We start from the raw sequence: 12232 nt of genomic DNA, 5'->3' as shown, positions 1-12232 counted from the left end.
GCACTGCACAGTATATATGGTAACCAATGATAGGTAATCAGAGTGTCGAAATTTAAACTTAGCTGCTTTGTGTGCTTTTGTACTTCATTTAAAAGGAATAGAATTGGTAACAACTGCAGAGTTTGAGAGGCTTAGCCACCATTCAAGATTCTTGAATTTAATTCTGTATTGATTGGAGAATAACCCTAGCTGTACATTTGTGACAACATATGTAAGGGGCTTAGTTCAGAATGGCCAAAAATTTACTAATTTATTGGCAGCAAAACCCTGATGAAAATTTAGTTGTTAAATTACAGGCATCTTGAAAAGTGATGTAAATAATTCTCATGAAAATTATTCCTTTGCAAATGACTGTATTTTTGCATGTATGTGTGCTCAGTCGTGTCTGACTGAGTCTCCGTGGACCGTAGCTTACCAGGCTCCTCTGTTCATGGGATTTCCAAGGTTAAAGAATACTGGAGTGGGTTGCCATTTCCTCCTCCAGGGGCTCTTCCCAGGGATGGAACCTGTGTCTCTTGCATCTCCTGCGTTGGCAGGCAGATTCTTTACTACTGAGCCACTTGGGAAGCCACCAACTGTGCTTTTGCAGTCTAAGCAATTAGTGGTGGATTGCTTTTTGATCATTATATTGCTTCAGTTCAGTTCAGTTCAGTAACTCAGTCGTGTCCGACTCTTTGCGACCCCATGAATCGCAGCACACCAGGCCTCCCTGTCCATCACCATCTCCCGGAGTTCACTCAAACTCATGTCCATAGAGTCGGTGATGCCATCCAGCCATCTCATCCTCTGTCGTCCTCTTTTCCTCCTGCCCCCAATCCCTCCCAGAATCAGAGTTTTTTTCCAATGAGTCAACTCAAAGTACTGGAGTTTCAGCTTTAGCATCATTCCTTCCAAAGAAATCCCAGGGCTGATCTCCTTCAGAATGGATGGGTTGGATCTCCTTGCAGTCCAAGGGACTCTCAAGAGTCTTCTCCAACACCACAGTTCAGAAGCATCAATTCTTCGGCGCTCAGCTTTCTTCACAGTCCAACTCTCGCATCCATACATAACCACTGGAAAAACCATAGCCTTGACTAGACAGACCTTTGTTGGCAAAGTAATGTCTCTGCTTTTCAATATGCCTATTATATTGCTTATATGTATATATTTTAAAGAAGACTGGAGCTATATCCTAGTAAGGACTAGAACAATTTATTGGTAGGATTTTCCTACCTAATCAGTCCTCTAATGCCATGTCAACTAAGAAATAAAGTCAAGAATGATGGAAATTCTCTTTTCTTGAAGGGTATGATGCTAGTATGATATTCAGTCTTGAGTTCTCAATAGTAGCACCTACTGATTTTGAAACAGCAGAGATCTAGTTCTACTAAAGACATCTTAGTATACTTTTAAGTGCAATTAAATATCAAAAAGGCAGAATAAATTTATTAAGGATGAAATCTTCACCCAGCTTATTTATAAGAATTGAATTGCCTTATAAAACTCTTTGGACTGGCTCTCTATATAGAATTGATGTTACTTGGGTTTCCAAGTGGGATTTTTTTTTAATTATTTTTTTTAATTTATTTTTAATTGGAGAATAATTTCTTTACAATTTTGTGTTGGCTTCTGCCATACAACAGTGTGAATCAGTCATAAGTATACTCATCTCCCCACCCTCTTGAGTCTCTCCCCGACCCCCAACCCAGTCCTACCCTCCAGGTTGTTACTCCAAGTGGTTTTTATAAAGGCAACTGATATTATGAACAGAGGTCATAAAAATAACTTTATGAATTATACAAAAATACAGCTATGATCACTGCATTATAGTTAAAATTGACTGGAAAACAACTCACAGGCCAGTTTTCTTTTAACTTTAAGGAATTATAACTTTAACACTGTCCTGGTTCTTTGTAAAAGAATGCTGTCTCTTTCTAATTCTGATTTCTCTTTGGGGCTATTCAATTATAAGGGAAAATCAAGTGTTGACCTTAGGCAGCTTATATAAGCTTATGAATTAAATATACAAATCTTTCTTCTAAAACCATGTTTTGGGATTGTTAAATAACAATATATAACTAAGAATTCAATCCCCCATGCCCATAACTAGATTTCTTTGCTCTCCTTTCCATGTTTCTGTCAAATGTTTCCTGTTCACCCAGTATGTTGGAAAGTACTTACAATTCATGAAAATGCCTAACAGAGTGCTTAATTTTTTAGTGGGTACTTGATACATGATAGTTCTCTTTTTATTATGAAAACAATGTAGTAATGTTATAAAAAGTTTTAAGAAATAGAAAAAACCCTGACCCACTCAAGCCTTTTTTAGCATCTTTGCTTTATCTTTCCCCTTACACTTACATAGGTTTTTAATAATTTTAATTGTGTATGTGACAATTTTTCTGCTTTTGTTTTATTGAGATAAATTCATATAACATAAAATTCCCAATTTTAACCATTAAAGTACATGTCAGGGGCTTCCAGTACATTCATTACGTGAAACCATTACCATTATCTATTGCGCTAGCCAAAAAGTTCATTTGGGTTTTTCCACAATATCTTACTACAGAACATTTTCATCATCCTAGGAAGAAACCCTGTACCCATTAAGCAATCACTCCTACTCTTTCACTCTTTCTGTTTCCTGGCAATTAATCTGTTTCTGTCCCTATCAGTTCAGTTCAGTTGAGTTGCTCAGTTGTGTCTAACTCTTTGTGACCCCATGGACTGCAGCACGCCAGGCTTCCCTGTCCACCACCAACTCCAGGAGCTTACTCAAACTCATGTCTATAGAGTCGGTGATGCCATCCAACCATCTCATCCTCTGTCATTCCCTTCTCCTCCTGCCTTCAATCTTTCTCAGCATCGGGTCTTTTTTACAATGAGTCAGTTCTTCACATCAGGTGGCCAAAGTATTGGAGTTTCAGTTTCAGCATCAGTCCTTCCAGTGAGTATTCAGGACTGATTTCCTTTAGGATGGACTGGTTTGATCTCCTTGCAGTCCAAGGGACTCTCAAGAGTCTTCTCCAACACCACGGTTCAAAGCATCAATTCTTTGGCACTCAGCTTTCTGTATAGTCCAACTCTCACATCCATACGTGACTACTGGAAAAACCATAACTTTGACTGGATGGACCTTTGTTGGCAAAGTAATGTCTTTGCTTTTTGATATGCTGTTAAGGTTGGTCATAGCTTTTCTTCCAAGGAGCAAGCATCTTTTAATTTCATGGCTGCAGTCACCATCTGCAGTGATTTTGGAGCCCCCCCAAAATAAATTCTGTCACTGTTGCCCCATCTATTTGCCATGAAGTGATGGAACCGGCTGCCATGATCTTAGATCTTTCCCTATAGGTTTGCCTATTCTGTACATTGTGTATAAATGGAATCATATGATATGTGGATTTTTGTGTCCAGCTTTTTTCACTTATCATGCCGTTTTCAAGGTTATATGTGACTATACCATACATCACTATTTTTAAATTTTTGTGTGTGTTTTGACAGTAATTTTCTGTGTTGCCTTTAAAAGATTGTGACAAAATATGCATAACACAAAATATGCCATTTTAACTATTTTTAAGTGTACAATTCAGGATTCAGGGACACTGAATGCAATTACAGTGTTGTACCAACCACTATCCATTTCCAGAACCTTCTCATCATCCTGAATGGAAATTCTGTGCTTATTAAACAATAACTCCTGATTCCTCCCTCTCCTCCTCAGCTCTTGGTAATCTCTCCTAGGTAGAATCATACAGTATTTATCTTTTTGTGTCTGACATATTTTACTTAATGTAATATGCTTTTGAACTGTGGTGTTGGAGAAGACTCTTGAGAGTCCCTTGGACTGCAAGGAGATCCAACCAGTCCATCCTAAAGGAGATCAGTCCTGCGTGTTCATTGGAAGGACTGATGCTGAAGCTGAAACTCCAGTACTTTGGCTACCTGATGTGAAGAGCTGACTCATTTGAAAAGACCCTGATGCTGGGAGAGACTGAGGGCAGGAGGAGAAGGGGACGACAGAGGATGAGATGGCTAGATGGCATCACCGACTCAATGGACATGAGTTTGGGTAAGCTCTGGAAGTTGGTGATGGACAGGGAGGCCTGGCATGCTGTGGTTCATGGGGTCGCAAAGATTTGGACACGACTGAGTGACTGAACTGAACTGAACTGAACTGAGTATTTCCAAGGTTTATCCATGTTGTATCATGTATCATAATTTCCTTTCATTTTTGGCAGGTGTGTATGTAGTACTGCATTTTGTTTATCCATTTTGTCTAATGATGGATACTTGTGTTGTTTCTGTTGTTTTTTGTGAATAATGCTGCTGTCAACAGTGGTGTACAAGTATCACTTCATTTCTTTTTCAGGTTGAATGATAATTGCATTGTATAGGTATACTGCATTTTGTTTATCTAATCACCATTGAGTTGTTTCTACTTTTTGGCTATGCTTATGAGTAATTCTGCTATGACATCTGTGTACAAGAATTTGAACATCTGTTTGCAGTTCTCTTGAGTAGATACCTGGGAGTGGAATTGTGGGGTCATAGGGTAATTTTATGTTTAACTCTTTGAGGAACTGCCAAACTGTTTTGCAGTGATTGCATCATTTTACACTTTACCTTTTATACATTGTACTGTCATCACTAATGTATGGGGGTTCCAATTTTTCTACATACTAGCCAACACTTATTTTCCATTTTAAAAACTATTGTATCTTAATAGATGTAAAGTGGTACTTCACTATAAATTAGATTTATATTTCCAAGAGTTGACTCATTGGAAAAGACTCTGATGCTGGGAGGGATTGGGGGCAGGAGGAGAAGGGGACGACAGGAAATGAGATGGCTGGATGGCATCACCGACTCAATGGACGTGAGTTTGAGTGAACTCCGGGAGTTGGTGATGGACAGGGAGGCCTGGCGTGCTGTGATTCATGGGGTCTCAAAGAGTTGGACACGACCGAGTGACTGAACTGAACTGAACTGAATGACTAATGATGTTGAACTCTTTCCAATGTGTTTATAGGCAGGCCATTAGTATATCTCCTTTGAAAAAATGTCTATGTAAATCCTTTGCCTATTTTTTAAAATCAGTATTTAATTGATTTATAATATTGTGTAGGTTTAAATATACAGTGTTTTGATTTGATGCATTTGTATATTGCAATATGATTACCATTACAGTGTTAGATAACACCTGTATCATGTCACATAATTATTATTTCATTTTTTGTGGGAAGAATAATTAAGATCTAGTCCCTTTGAAATCTATAATACAGTGTGTTTCCTACAATCACTGTGTTGTACAGCAGATCTTTAGGACTTATTTATTGTTTAGCGGCAAGTTTGTTCCCTTAAATAACATCTCCCCAGTTTCCCTACCCCTTAGCCCCTGGTAACCAACATTCTACTATTTTTATGAGTACAGCTTTAAAAATATTCCACATATTGGTGACATCATACAGTATTTGTTTTTCTTTGTCTGAGAAAGATATTACTTAACATAATGCCCTCAAGGCCCATCTGTGTAGTCACAATTTCCTTTGCCTTTTTTTGATCTAGATTTTTGTGGGTTTTTTTTTTTTTTTTTTGGCTGTTGATTGACATAAGTTAAAACTGTATCATATTGTCTGTTTCTGTCACTGTGGTTATTATTTTAATGGTTACTTGATAGTCTGAGTAGATGTATTATATTTCATTTTCTTATTCTTTCATCTCTCAATCTTCCAATTAAACATCACTTCCAGACTATACTTTCTTATTTTATCATGTTTCTATTTTGCACATATAGTCACTCTCAAATTTGAGATATGTTCATACACCATGTTTCAAAGGGTCCTCTATAGAACACTTGTGCCAGGATTACCCAGGTCAGTTGTATGTGTGTGTGTGTGTGTGTGTGTGTGTTTGCATGTGCAGGGAGGGGGAATGTTGAAAATTCACATTTCTGGGCCTTGCTCTAAGCCTTTTATACTAGAATGTGTGGGGACATAACTTGTCTTTATTTTTATTTTATGTTTTTGTGGGGACATTACTTGTCTTTAAAAACAATGGTATATATTATTTGGAAAAATACTTTGTATTTTTAATAAAGGTTCTTTTTCCCATTTATCCTATCTTAACGATATTTCCATGCTGATGGTTAGCCAGCTATGTCATCACTTTCACGTCCATATTGTAGGGCATTTAGATTATTTGTAATTATTCATGGTTACAAACCGTGTTGCTTGCTTCCTTGTAGTACATGTGTCTTTAAATACTTGACAGGTTATTTCTTTGGGAAAAATCCCTAGATATGTAATTTCTGATTAAAATATGTATTTTAAAAAGGATGTTAGTACTTGTTGCCAAATTGTCCTTTAGAGTTGTTTTCCCAATTTGCATACACACTGGAAGTGTGTTGGTATCTGTTTCTCTGCACTCTTGGCTTTCTTATGTCCAGTCTGATTATTCTCTTATATTTTGATAATAAGCAATAAATAGTTTCTCCTTGTTTTGATTAATTGACTGTTATGTGAATTATCCCTTCTGTGATAGGTAAAACCAATTATTTTCTTCTGTTAGATTATTCACTTTTTCAGGATCAGATATGTTTTTGAATCTTTTATTTCTTCATATTTGTCCTTACTGGATGCTTGTCTTGGGTAGGCACTCAATAAATTTTTATCTGTTTGGTTTGAATTCCCAGAAACAGAAGATTTTTCAACTTTCACTTCCAGAATTCAGAATGTATTATATGATTGTTAATGTTTCAGTCCCAACAACACACTGATTTTGACCATAGTCATAGTCCATCTTCACACAGTTCTTAAGTTCATTATTTTTTTTTTAAAAAAGGACAATTAATTTGAATTAATTAAAATGTAGAATTAATATTTGAACACAGGTTAGTTCAGTTTAGTTCAGTCACTCAGTCGTGTCTGACTCTTTGCGACCCCATGAATCGCAGCACGCCAGGCTTCCCTGTCCATCACCAACTCCCGGAGTTCACTCAGACTCACGTCCATCGAGTCAGTGATGCCATCCAGCCATCTCATCCTCTGTCGTCCCCTTCTCCTCCTGCCCCCAATCCCTCCTAGCATCAGAGTCTTTTCCAATGAGTCAACTCTTCGCATGAGGTGGCCAAAGTACTGGAGTTTCAGCTTTAGCATCATTCCTTCCAAAGAAATCCCAGGGCTGATCTCCTTCAGAATGGACTGGTTGGATCTCCTTGCAGTCCAAGGGACTGTCAAGAGTCCTCTCCAACACCACAGTTCAAAACCCTCAATTCTTTGGCGCTCAGCCTTCTTCACAGTCCAACTCTCACATCCATACATGACCACAGGAATTTTAATTGGCCAGAAAAAGAGAAAGGGAAAGAGTTATTTAATAAGGCTCAAGTCTATAAGTGGGTTTTACATAGTTGATAGAAGGAACTGACACTGCTTCTGGATGAGTTTGAGCTGGACATAATAAAAACTATCCCAGTGTGTTTTTATTTTGTTATGAGACAAATAAATTCCCTGGTGGAGGGTAAGTGTTTTCTGAAAATCTGTCTCTTTTTTAAAGGTCCAGTTGCAGCCTTTTAATGGAAAGGGAAACTTTGAAGGGTAAGGACTGTGGCTTCTTCTTTTGTATTGTTTAAAGTGCAGCATCAAATTTAGGTTCTGGCCACCAGGAAGCTCCCCCAAATGTTCACTTATAAGTGTTATTAAAATGTCAGTGGCAATGTAATGGGATGGAGAAAATGGTGTTTTCCTGAATGTCTCTCAGGAAGAAAAGTAAATATGACAGGAAGCACTAAAACACTTGGAATGATGGGGGGCGCTAATAATGGGATATTTGTGGCCAACATGCTTCAACAATGAAAGATGTTGCTAAACTGTTACCTATGGAAGGTGTGTTCAGTTAGATACTTTCCAAGGAAGGTGGGTCCAATCTTCCTTTGCTGAGTGTTGAGTCAGTTCAGTTCAATTGCTCAGTCGTGTCCAACTCTTTGTGACCTCATGGACTGCAGGAAACCAGACATGCCTGTCGATCACCAACTCCTAGAGCTTGCTCAAACTCATGTTCATTGAGTCGGTGATGCCATCCAACCATCTTATCCTCTGTTATCCCCTTCTCCTCTGTCTTTCAGTCTTTCCCAGCATCAGGGTCTTTTCCAGTGAATTAGTTTGGCATCACATGGCCAAAGTATCGGAGCTTCAGCTTCAGCATGAGTCCTTCCAATGAATGTTCAGGACTGATTTCCTTTAGGATGGACTGGTTTGATCGCCTTGCTGTCTAAGGGACTCTCAAGAGGCTTCTCCAACACCACTGTTCAAAAGCATCGGTTCTTCAGCACTCAGTCTTCTTTATAGTCCAACTCTCGCATCTATACATGACTCTGGAAAAACCATAGCTTTGACTAGACAGACCTTTGTCAGTAAAGTAATATCTCTGCTTCTTAGTATGCTGCCTAGGTTGGCATAGCTTTTCTTCCAAGGAGCAAGTGTCTTTTAATTTCATGGCTGCAGTTACCATTGCAGTAATTCTGGAGCCGAAGAAAATAAATTCTGTCACTGTTTCCACTGTTTCCCCATCTATTTGCCATGAAGTGATGGGACTGGATGCCATGATCTTCGTTTTTGTGAATGTTGAGTTTTAAGCCAGCTTTTTCACTCTCCTCTTCCACCTTTGTCAAGAAACTTTTTGGGTCCTCTTCACGTTCTTCCATAGGGGTGATGTCATTTGCATATCTGAAGTTATTGATATGTCTCCCGGCAGTCTTGATTCCAGCTTGTGCTTTACCAAGCCTGACATTTTTCATGATGCACTCTGCACATAAGTTAAATAAGCAAGGTGACAATATACAGCCTTGACATACTCCTTTTCCAATTTGGAACCATGTTGTTGTTCCTTGTCTGGTTCAAACTGTGCTTCTTAACCTGAATATAGATTTCTCAGGAGGCAGGTAAGGTGGTCTGGTATTCCTATCTCTTTAAGAATTTTCCATAGTGTTGTGATCCACACAGTCAAAGGCTTTAGCATAGTCAATGGAGCAAAAGTAGATATTTTTCTGGAACTCTCTTGCTTTTTCTATGATCCAATGGATGTTGGCAATTTGATCTCTGGTTCCTTTGCCTTTTCTAAAACCAGCTGAAACATCTGGAAGTTCACGGTTCACATACTGTTGAAGCCTAGCTTGGAGAAGCTGAGTAGGAAGCACAAGTTTAGGGCAAGAACTGAATTGTTTTGAGCAATAGAAGAGAATACATAAGTCCTCCTTGTGGCCCTTCTCCAAGCCTAGGACAACTTGTTCCCTAAATGTTGAATCAATGCACTGAGATGGGATGTGGGTATGATCTAGGAATGGAGAGTAAGTTGAGAGTGAGTGAATGATAGAGAATTCCACTGTAGATATCTATTGTATTTAAAATGCCTTGGACACATTCAAATAGATTTATCATGATTTGAGCTGGTACTCTTTCAGGAAAAATAAAATCTTTTGAACTGAAAGTATAGTAGCAACTTTTCAAAGAAAATTCTTATGGGCTATTTTATTTTTTAATCTGAACTTTTCCAAAACCGAACTTTACTGATTTTTAAATTAAAATTTTATTTTTGTTGTATTTATTTATTTATTTATCTGTTTGGCTGTACTAGGTTTTATTTGCAACATGTAGGATCTTCTATCTTCATTGCAGCATACGGGGTTTTTGTTTGTTTGTTTGTTTGTTTTTTAATTTGCAGCTTTCAGGATCCTTTTAGTTGTGGCATGCGGTTCATGGGGTCACAAAGAGTTGGACACGACTGAGCAACTGAACTGAACTGTGAACTCTTAGTTGCATCATGTGAGATCTAGTTCCTTCACCAGGGATTGAACCTCAGTCCCTGCATTGAGAGAATGGAGTCTTAGCCACTGGACCACCAGCGAAGTCCCTAAATTAAAAATTTAAATAAATGTATGTAATACAAGTACATGGGTAATTCATTACAATTCCTGTGCATTATATTTTCATTTTTAGCAAGTACCTATATCACATACCTAGCCATTTACATTTTTTGGCTATGTAATGGGCAACATGGGACTGTGAACCTGCTATTGTTCCTATGTCTGTGCATTTCTCCCATAAACACTGTTCCAAGTTTGGTATGTTTGCTCTCTGATCATTTAGGAGCTGGACTTGTTTGCTTAACTGTATAATTTTAATGAAGTCTTGAGAGGAAGAGAAGATAAGGGTGTGCTCAATTTGCCATCTTTAACCTATTAATCTTTTCTTGATAAGTTATAGTGCACAGTTTTAATAGTCAGGTCTTATAGAGTTATATGGACAAATAAAAAGATAATGAGAAACTAATATGTTGTGTGAGAGATTGTAAATTGGAAGATATTTTATCTAATTTCATACACTATTAGAATATCTCGGTTATAAAACCGCTGCCCATTTTTGTATTGTTGGCTCATTATTTGTAAATAATGTAGTAAGAAATAAGGCCATTCTATCACTGATGGGCTCTGAAATGAAAGGTTATGTCTTTTTTTAAACCCTAAAGCACAGTGCATTTTTAATTAGAAGTTATATCATTAGTAAGTGCTTAGAACACAAAGTGACTTCTTAGTTTGGGTGAAATTAGTAATGCAAAGTTTTTACTCATCAAAAGATAAAGTCAACAATAGTTGTAAAAATTATGATTTTTGAGATTTTATGACACTTTCTTTTCTAAAACTGTGTACCATTCAGATATACGTGTAAAGTTTTACTTAGAAATTTTTGAAAATTTCTCTAGAACTACTGATAACATGTGTGAAGTCAGAGTGGGACTGTCACTCCAAGAGAGAGGGGAGAGTAGATGAAGTCAGGTGGGTTGGGGAAACCAATCAAATTAAATACTGAAAGGTTTTGCTGAACCAAGAAGATGCCAGGATTCTTGGCCTCCAGAGAAGAATTCAATCCTGGGCCAGAGATGAGGCTTGATTGCTCAGAGCTTTTGTGTAATAGTTTTATTAAAGTATAAAAGGGATAGAGAAAGCTTCTGACATAGACATCAGAAGGGGGCAGAAAGAGTACCCCCTCACTAGTGTTACCAATGAAGTTATATACTCTTAATTAGTTATTCAGTTCAGTTCAGTCGCTCAGTCATGTCCGACTCTGTGACCCCATGAACCGCAGCACACCAGGCCTCCCTGTCCATCACCAACTCCCAGAGTCCACCCAAACCCATGTCCATTGATGGGTGATGCCATCCAACCATCTTATCCTCTGTTGTCTCCTTCTCCTCCTGCCCTCAATCTTTCCCAGCATTAGGGTCTTTTCAAATGAGTCAGCTCTTCGCATCAGGTGGCCAAAGAATTGGAGTTTCAGCTTCAGCATCAGTCCTTCCAATGAACATGCAGGACTGATCTCCTTTAGGATGAACTGGTTGGATCTCCTTGCAGTCCAAGGGACTCTAACAGTTCAAAAGCATCAATTCTTCAGCGGTCAGCTTTCTTTATAGTTCAACTCTCACATCCATACATGACCACAGGAAAAACCATAGCCTTGACTAGATGGACCTTTGTTGACAAAGTAATGTCTCTGCTTTTTAATATGCTGTGTAGGTTGGTCATAACTTTCCTTCCAAGGAGTGTCTTTTAATTTCATGGCTGCAATCACCATCTGCAGTGATTTTGGAGCCCAGAAAAATAGTTATTAAGTGAATCAAAAAAATGTCCGGAAGTTGTAAAGACCTTACTAGACCCACTCCCATAATTTACATTTTAAGATAACAAGATTAGCCAGAATGTTGTTTTTTTTTTTTTCCTCCAGAAACTGTCCTCAAGCAGGATACATTATTGTTATATAATCCTAAGGAATGTAGAGGAAAAAAAGTTTGTCCTCTCCTCCTACTTGAAAATTCCAGACCCCTCTCTCCTTGGGGACCCCCAGACTTCTAATCAACCTGCTTAGTAATTGACTCTCTCAATACATTTGGGAGTTTAGCATTGAAGATTTTTTGGCCATTGGGTTTATACATAAGAAATGTAATATTTTCCTTTTAAAAGTTTTCTTCCTTTTGTAAAATGTCAGGAGCAAGAATCTTAAAAGGACGTGGACATTGTGAAAGTTGTCTTGCTGATTTTTGTTTTTGCTTTTATTATTATTTTTTTTTACTGAGGTGAAAAAGACAAAACAAAAATTAGTCACATTATTATTATTATTATTTTTTGCTGTGTTGGGTCTTCGTTGCTGGGCAGGCTCTGGTTGTGGTGAGTGAGGGTACTCTAGGTTGCGATGCGCGGGCTTCTCAC

Source organism: Bubalus kerabau, chromosome 1 (genome assembly GCF_029407905.1).
Source record: "Bubalus kerabau isolate K-KA32 ecotype Philippines breed swamp buffalo chromosome 1, PCC_UOA_SB_1v2, whole genome shotgun sequence".
Lineage (NCBI taxonomy): Eukaryota > Metazoa > Chordata > Mammalia > Artiodactyla > Bovidae > Bubalus > Bubalus kerabau.
This window is presented reverse-complemented; position numbering follows the sequence as displayed.